General features: G+C 30.5%; 1 pseudogene; it reads left to right on the top strand.

Annotated features, from left to right (window-relative positions):
- Positions 1–4,916: 4,916 nt before the first annotated feature.
- LOC142619317 ((S)-scoulerine 9-O-methyltransferase-like) lies at positions 4,917–9,403 on the top strand (annotated as a pseudogene).
- Positions 9,404–10,026: the final 623 nt, after the last annotated feature.

Here is a 10,026-nt window from a genome sequence, read left to right as displayed (position 1 = left end):
AAATAACTCAAACATCTCAAACCATTATCAACCAATTATATATTATAATCTTAAGAAAACAAATATAATCATATATTGTATATTATGATATATTATATTTATAGACATTATATATTAAAATATTTAAAAAATCAACAGCATTATATATTACATCTTATAAACATAAAACTAATCAATATTAGCATTAAAAAAATCAATATTATATTATTATATATCCACAACACAATTACAGCTTTTTCAATTCTCCTAAAAAAGTTTTACAGTTTTTTCAATTCTCTATAAAATGTTTTAGGGCACACATTAAGTGGACCCCAAATATATATATTTTTTTAATAAAAAAAAACTCCAGCCATTCATTCAGCAATAACTTTCTGGCTCTGCGCCCAACCATTCACTCAGCTCTATTCATTTAACCAAGCTAGTAAAGATCATTCTGCAGCAACTCAAAACTGTACAGTATAGTAGACAGAGAAAGCGAGTGATACCAGTGAGGCGGCGATTAAATTCTGGCAAGTCTGGAGATTGACGATGCAGAGACAAACAAAAGGATACTGACTGCGCGATGGAGTAAACGTAAGACAGATTTGGGTTTTTTTTATAATTTTTTTATTGAGTATTAGGGATTTGTTAAGGAAGGCAGATTTGGGCTTTCTTTTACAAATTTTTTTTTTTTTAGGTTTACATGTATATTCCAGCCTCCTATTTAGAAGTCTCCTCGGTTCGGATCATAGGTTGCAACTCGCTTGCATGAAGCTGGAATTGCTAGTAATCGCCCGTCAGCCATACAGCGGTTAATTTGTTTCTGGGCTTTGTACACTGATAGGCCAAAAAATATATTGACCCCTTGGCAAATTAATTAATTAATTATCCAAGTTAATTAATTAAGTCAATTTAACATGCAGTAACGTGGTAGTACAAACAAATCATCAATTAAATTAAATGTAGCGAAAAATAAATTTGACACAGTGATTTGTTTAAGTCAATTTACGAATGGGGAAAACTCTCGAGAATCCACTATTATCAAAACAAGCAATTACAAGTAAAAAGAATCCCAGTACCTAATACCAACCTACAGTTGAACCCTTACCACAATACTCAATTGGACTTGTATTGTAGTGATAATCTATTTTTTCAATGCACGAATCACAGTACGTGACTAACCAATGATGCACGGATCCCAGTATGTGACTAACTCACCAATTTGAGTAAGATGTTGACTGCAAAGTTCTTCAGTTCATTAACATGAAGATCAAGAAGCTCCTTGGTCACAAAACCCTTGGCATAAAGATACAGTAGCTTCTACAGAGAAAAAGATGAATAATAGCAATTTCTGTCTCTAGTAACAATATGCATGTATGGATTCCAAAAAGACCTTGAGACGGCTCTTAAAATAATCCTTATATATGTCTAGGGTTGTGAGAAAAGAAACCCCACACAAATACTCAAGGATATGCGTGTAATCAGATCTGAAAATTCTGATTTCGTAATTCTTGACAGATACAGCATGTATCTAGCTTCTGTCGAGATTCAATATTAAATCTCAATAGATAGGCTTCTGTCGAGACATCTATCGAGTTTTAATGAACAACATTTCTTCACTTGTTTCTTGGAAAGATTTGCATGGTTTTAATACTTGACTTGAATAACATGTTTCTTAAAGTCTTAAACCATCCTAGATCTACCCAATTACAAGTAAAGTACATTTTATCAAAAGATTAGCCAATTACATCAAATATGTCCCTAACATACACACCACCCCGTCACACTACCCGGTTGAAGTGTAATGATCATACGTCTGTAATGCATTACATGTACCATAATAGGTCTCATTCTTCTACCATTTCTCGAGGGTCGATGACTATTCATAGCCATTACCTTGACACTGGGAGGAATAGCCTCTCATCATATTGCAGCAGGGACATTAGGCATATTAGCCAACCTATTCCATATTAGTGTCCGAAAATGATGCATACACCAAACCAAATCAATATGTACTTAAATATAAACACAATCACATTAATGGTAACGATTCCTCTCCAACATTTGACTTTCAAACTATCAATGTAAAAGAGAAATGTACACTTTCAACCAAATGAACTAATAAATTGAATAATAATAATAATGATGAAGTGAGAAAAAAATTTGTGAGAATCAAAGGAATTGTGGAAATAGACTTTTTATTTATTTATTATTGATGTGGAAATAGACTTGAAAAAGAGAGAAAGAATAAGAAATTTAAAAAAAAAAAATTGAGATTTGTAAAGAATTACAAAAACAAAAATACACAAAATAACAAATTAATAATTTCAACAATGTCAATGGAAACAAACTTGAAATATGAGATGGTGATCAAGTGAGTAAAAAGTTGAGGCAATCCAAAAATTTGTGCAAGGAAACTAAAAAGATATGTAAAATGTTTATCTTCTATACTATTAATAAGAGTATTCTCCTATATCATCTTCAATTTGTGGTGTACCAATATACAAATTTTGAAATAACATACCCTTTAGTTTAATTTTTTTTCATACAAAAAAAGGTTAAAACAATACTACTATCTCGCGTACAAAAGGAAAAAAAAAAAAAACCGTTATTCTCACCACCCATTTATATTCATCTATACTATTAATAAGAGGAAATTAAAAAAAGAAAAGAAATGTACGTTTGTGGGAAAAAAAGCAGTTTTATTTATTTATTTATTTGTTTTAAAAAAGAAGTTATATTAGTGTTTGACTACTAACATGAGAAAAAAATGCGGAAGTGGAAGAAAAAAAAAGGTTTTTTATTATTAAATTTAGCTAAAATTTAGGAGTTTTTAAATTAGTAATTTTACATGTCTAACTCTATTATTTAAGTTTTACAAATAGATGAATTTGAGGATATTTTGGGTATCTAAATTGATGATCCCAAACAGGGGAAGTTCCTTGTGAGATTAGGAATTAAGGAAACAAAAAAAAAATAGAAAAATTAAATAAAAGAAACTGGTGAGTCTTAAATAAGGGAAAAAAAGAAGAAGGTTGGAATATGGTCTTGAGAAGTTTTTTTTTTTGTTTGGATAAGTTAGTTTTGAAGAGTGAAGACATGGATTAGTAGGAAAATGTCCTATTCTATAGTCGTTTTATGCAGAATTTGAGATATACTTTTTGCAGGTTGTCCTTAAGTTTTGTCCTTATTAACTGTATGGTTTAAGGGTATTTCTGAACCACATAAAAGTTCAATTCAAAATTCAAAGAGGAAAATTATGTTATATATAGTATAAATATATTTGTAATTAGGGATTTGTTTGGAGAAAATTAATTTTGTATATTTTTGGGTTTGTTAACTTTGTTGTTCCAACATTATTTTTATTTTTTGAATTTTTCTGTACTAATTGATAAGGGCCAATTATAAAACTTTAAAGTATAAATTAAATTTTTTTTGATGAACTGAATTTTAAACTTTGGCTGTCATGTCAATCAAAATGAAAATTAAAGTCGGGTGCCCCCGCTTCGCCTCTATTCACAACCTTCAGTCCACAAATATGACCTTGGCATGCACCTAAAGTCATGCCCCCATATTTGCCTATAGTGTCAATTCATGTAAAATAGATCGCCTAAAGTTATGCCCCATATGAAGATTGTGAATTTGTTGCACCGTCAAGCAATGGCGGAGCTAGAATTTTAGTCTAGAGGGAACAAAATTAAAAGATGATATTAAAAGTGAAATTTATCTAAAAAACATTAATCAACAATAATAACAAAATAAATAAACAATTGTAAGCAAATATGAATATATTTCATATTATTAAAATAAATAAACAAAAACAACCAATTCATAGCTACTAAAAAATTTACAAACTGATGGAGTAAAAATATGATTAGTGTTACTTAAAAAATATAATGAATAAATGTTTGAAATTATTTTTTGTGATTGGTGACATGCCAATTTGTAAGACATAAGTAGTAAAATTTGTAATATCTTTAGCATCATTCAAAGATAAAATGCTGTGAAAAGTATCATAAATAGTAAAAATTGTGTAAATAATTATATAAAAATAAATAGTGAAATAAGAGCAAGTTGCGCGTAGACAAGACAAAAACAATGATTTGGTCACTTTCAACAAGTAGAAGTTATTTTTTTTTCTTTTTTCTTTTTCCCTCCATGTGACTACTAATACAACAAAAAAAAAAAAAATTTAGGAGTCAGGGGGGGCAGGTGCCCCCTCTCGCCCCCCTCTGGCTCCGCCAGTGCCCTCAAGTATGAGTGGATTTAAATTAGCTAGGTGCAATGCAAGCCACAAATTTTGACCTTCTGCATGTAGGACATGTGCTCATTACCATGGTACGGTAAAATGAGGGTTGCATGTCCATACCACGAAAAAATACATGATATTTCCAAAACATGCATCATCTCCCTCACACGAGACTGGACCCTACACGATTGACAATTCATGTAAAACAAATATGTTTTACATGAATTGTCAATATAGGTAAATATGGGGCATGACTTTAGGTGCATGCCTAGGTCATAATTGTGTACTGAAGATTGTGAATTTGTTGCACCGTCAAGTATGAGTGGATTTAAATTAGCTAGGTGCAATGCAAGCCACAAATTTTGTCAATCTGCATGTAGGACATATCCTTGTTACCATGGTATGGCAAAATGGGGGTCGCATGTCCATACCACGAAAAAATACATGATGTTTCCTAAACATGCATCCTCCCCCTCACATGGGAGTGGACCCCACACATGTGGAGTCCACCCCTATGTCATGTGAGGGGGAGGATGCATGTTACGGAAACACCATATACCACCTCCCATACCACAGGCAGTAAGAATAAGAAAAAATAACTATAGTTAATACACCAACTTACCAAGTAGTATTATAAATGTTCCATTATACCAAGTGAGGGAAACATATCAAAACGAACTCCAAAGACATGGAAGACCAAAGAGGTGAAGATCATCTATCATCTTGGGTGTTGGGAAATTCGATTGTCATTCAAATGTGTCTAAGAGCTGCAATTGAGTTAGACATCTTCAATATCATTGCCATTAATGCAGGTTCTGAAGTTCAACTTTCTGCAGCTGAGATTGTTGAGAAGATCCCAACAACCAATCCCAATGCGGCTATCACTTTGGACCAGATACTAAGGCTGCTCGGCTGCTCGACGTAAACTCTCTCTTGTCAATGTCTCAAAGGCCATGCCAAAGTGGGGATGATGCCACACATCAAGAAATGTGTTATGGCCTAACACAGTTAACTCGTCACTTAGCAACTAATAAGGACGGAGTTTCCTCGGCTTCGATGGTGCTCCTTTTCAGTGAAAGAATGATGGTTGAACCCCAATACATGCTTAAGAACATGGTGCTTGAACCAGATTGCAAGCCTTTCTACTCAAACTATGGTGAGAATTTTTATAAGTACGCAGCAAAGGAGCCAAAGTTCAATAAACTTTTCCAAGAATTTATGACACATAGCTCAAAACTATTCTTGGATGAGGTACTTAAGGTGTATCGTGGCTTTGAAGAGATTAAGGAGTTGTTGGATGCAGGGGGCGGCATGGGAACTTCTCTTGGGAACATAATTTCTATGTATCCCCACATTCATGGAAAAAACTTTGACTTACCTAATGTAATTAGTGTTGCTCTCAAGCTCTCAGGTTTGACATTTTCCTCTTTCCTTTTTCTTTTTTCTTTTTGTGGCAATGTCTACCTATTACATACACCTTACACACATGCCACTTTTGCACAAAATTTGTGACAAAAGACATGACAGTTGTTAGAAAAACATGTTAGGAACTCTTTTGACATCAGTATTGAGTTTCAAAAAACAAAAAAGACATGTCTGTCTGCCATTATTAGCTACTACCTAGGTTCAACGTTGGTATTTTTATAAAAAGTAACTGTGGTTGGTTGCAGCAACTTCGCTTTTTCAATGGATTTGTTGTTTGCACGTAGTCTCCAATTGATGCTTCAAGAGAGCTTAAAAAACTCAAATCTGTGTACAAAATTAAATACTACCCTCTTGTGTGTTTGTAGAAATATGCTATATGGTTTGTATTTATATTTACTTAAAGTTCTATCAAACGGCTGAGAAACTAAGTTGTTTGTCCAATATTGGTTAAGACATGCAATTTGATTGGTCGAGATAAATGACTATTGACCTGTCGAGCCAGTCGAAATGCAGCACAACAACAGTCCATTTTCTACCTATTTCTTAGGCCTTCCACTACTTTGAAGCTGATTTATCTTGATCAAATATAATCCATTTTAATTCTATCTAGACAAACTAAGTTCTAAACCCTTACAATTGTTTAATGTTGCCATCTAAAAATATAGACTTTACGGACTAGTTCTAAAATGATATCTTACATCTTCTCATTTGAAATACACATATTAATACAACTCAAATTCATTCATAAAGGTCATCAAAAGCAAACAAAAAGTAGTTGTTTTATTTTCTATTTTTTCATTCTTGATTTCCATGATTTTGTTAATTTTGTATAACAACAACAACAATAATGCCACTTTGGTTTCTCTTCATGAAAAGGGCTACGTTATAAGTTATAACATGCTTTATTTATTAACCAATACTAATTTTCTCCCTTGTTAGGTGTGGAGCATGTTAGCGGAAATATGTTTGAATCTTTACCAAGAGCGGAAGCAATTTTATTGAAGGTTGGTTTCTCTTTCTTTTCTTTTCTTTTTTTCCCCTAAAAAAATAAAAATATTTGGTTGAATTATACAGGACCGGCTCAAAGTATCTTGGGGGGCAAAAAAATTTAAATGGGGATTTTTTTGTTATTTGAATATCTATTAAATATTATTAACAACTTTATATATAGTATTTTTATTTAAAATCTATTATTGCTTTTTTGAGATGCAAAATTATTAGTTTTATTATTAACAAAAATTGACAATTATTTAAAAATAATAATAGATAGGAATTTTTGTGTTTTATTACAAATAAAATAAGTGGAGTGATCGATGCAACATCGATGCAACAACACAATGGTGTAAACTCTCCAGTCAACAACTATCACTTTGCTTTACTTTTTATAAATAAAAAAAAAAAAAAAAAAAAAAACATAGGAAGATAAACTATCACTTTGCCTTACTTTTTATAAAAATAAAAATAAAAAAATTATATAAAAAAAGAAACAAATGAAGATAAGTATCGATAGTGCCGTACACCTATAGAAAAGCTGAAAAGACAAAGCCTTTGTTTTCTTTGTTTTGCTGAATAAGCCTTGTTTTCATTCAGCCAAATCCTTTACATAAATGTCTATATATCAAACACCATTAACTATAGAGTAAAGACTTAACCCACACCCCAATTTCATTCAGTAAGCACTAAACCCAACAGCAAAGAGAAAATCAAATCATTCAGCCCAAAACAAAAAAAAAAATCCAGATCAATAAGGTGGCTTAAAGTATTAGGATATTTAGGAATATTAAAAGATTCTCACGTTTAGTTATAAATCACATAAAGAATTAAGATGCCAGAGATATTTAGATTCTTACTCAACTCCTTCCTTTGGGAATGTATATCATTTAAAACAGTTGGGTATTCTTTTTTCTTTTTTTTTTTGAGAAATACACACACACACACATATATATAGGGGAAAGGGGATGATAAAACAGTTGGGTATTCAAATTCTCAAGTTTAAAAAAAAAATTACATTTGTTATAAATTGACAATTTTACCATTTTTCACTTATCAACGAAGATGAAACATAAAACAAATTATCAACATATGTTCCCTTATCTTTATTGCTTCTCGTTACAACTTAAATGCAAAAATAAAATATAATATAATATTTATATCTCCTATTTGAGATTGGTTAGATGCTAAAATAAAATAAAATATTTATTTTTATTAACAAACATAACAAACATTATGTCATGATTTCTATAAAAAAAAAAAACAAGAATTTAAATAGTTATTTTTGTATTATACATGTCATTTTGAAATTTTAGACTATAGTTTTAATGAATTTGTCATAATTTATAGTTTATATTTTTTTGTTATTATTTATTTGGAGGAAATTTTAAAAAAAAATATTGATATTGGGTTTATAAATATAAGGATAGTCTGATCAAATATAATACTTGGAACTCAAGTTTGGTAAATTTGAGTTTTACTTGGAACTCAAGTTTAACAAACTCAAGTTACAAAAAGATGCTACATAATTAAATAATTTTGGTCAAATGCTATTTAGCAAATTTTTCCTAAGATTATGTTATGAGAAATGATATGTCCACAAAATTTTTACAACAAATTTTAGGTGGCAAATTGTTAATACTGGTTGTTATTGTTGAGGCAAAAAGGTAATTTTAGTGTTGGGTTCAAATTTGAACCGATAATAACTAACCACCTGTAATTTGTTGTAAAAATATTGTAAAAATGTTGTAAATATAACATTACTCTTATGTTATTTAGCAAATTTTTCCCAAATCCACGCTTACTAAACACAGAGATTTTCATGTATTGACTAAATTTTGAGCTTAATTAATAGTCATTACTAGCCTAAATTTTTGTTTCTCTTTTATCTATTTATTTTTTTAAAATTTTTGGTTAATATCTGAGGGGCCTTTTTATATTTGGGGTCTAAGGCAATTGCATTACTTGCCTATATAGTAAAGTGGATACTGGAATTATACATGAATGAGTAATGCTACAGTCACAAACTATTTTACAATATTTTTACAAAATGTTGATATGGTCAACCTCTTATTGGTTTTCATTTAGGTCCACAATTAATATCATTTGTTCATTTACCAATAATCACTTACCACATCATCAGTTTGTAAAAAAATTTGTGAAATAGTTTGTATTTCTAGTATTATTCATACATGAATATGCATTCAAAGGTTGCATATGGTAAATTAAAAAAATGGGTAATCCATGCAAAGCAATTCCAATAAATTTACATCAGCAGAATACAAGGATATAAATATCTAAATAAAACAGAAGATCGAAATTAATTATCATCCGTGAGAAATAAAATGGAAAATCAAAATTATCATTCGCTTGAAAATAACATGGCCAACTTCTACTAGATAATAATATAATCGTGCCACTTCTTCCATTGGAAAATATAGTAATGCATGGCAACCTGTTTTTAAGAATAATAATTAACAAACTGTTGTGTTGTAATTTTTATGCAAGCAGTGGATACTCCATAACTGGGATGATGAACAGTGCAAGAAGTTGTTGAAAAATTGCTGGGAAGCATTACCAATTCATGGGAAGGTGATAGCATTGGAAATTATAATCCCTCAAGTATTGGGAAACGACTTCGCCTCAGTGAATGCAATAATTGATGACTTCTACATGATGCTCTACGCTGTAGGGTTTGCTGAGATAAACACATTCCCGATTGGTCAAGGCATTAATGGTATTGAATTTCTTAAATATTAAGAAATCAATTGATTATTAAATACTACGAGTCCCCTCTAGGGATATCGACGTTGAAATAAAGTCATTATATGTGTTATTGAATCTCCCTTTCGTAAATAATATGTTCTTTCGGTGTTGGTAAGAACTTAAAAAGAGAGGGATTTCAAAACTTTCGGTTGAGTAAAAATATATGAATCATTAATTTTCAAGCAATGTCAAATCTTACAAATTATAAAGGTACGTATAAAGTAGTCATTTTATACATCCAAATGTAAAATCATCATTTTACATATCCACAACGATCAAAATTGGACTCAGTATTTTAATTTATGATATTTTTTCTTGAGATAAAGATAGAACTTAATTTATGATATTTACTTCAAGATAACTGTTATTTATCATCCGTAATAAAATGTAATAATAGTTTTAAAAAAGTGCTGCAACACCAGTCCATTTTGTGTGTTGTTAGACGCATGATAAATAAAAATTATTTATATTAAATAACATAATTACTAAAGTCAAAATCAAATTTACAGTATATTTTAGTGAGCAAAAGATTATAAATTACCTTAATTTAGTAAGAAAGATCTTGATACTACTCGGCTTACTATTTTTTGCCATTTCATTCTCATTCTAACATCTAA

Source organism: Castanea sativa, chromosome 12 (genome assembly GCF_040712315.1).
Source record: "Castanea sativa cultivar Marrone di Chiusa Pesio chromosome 12, ASM4071231v1".
Classification (NCBI taxonomy): domain Eukaryota; kingdom Viridiplantae; phylum Streptophyta; class Magnoliopsida; order Fagales; family Fagaceae; genus Castanea; species Castanea sativa.
Note: the sequence above shows the minus strand (reverse complement) of the source record. Positions and strands in the feature narration are given on the sequence as shown.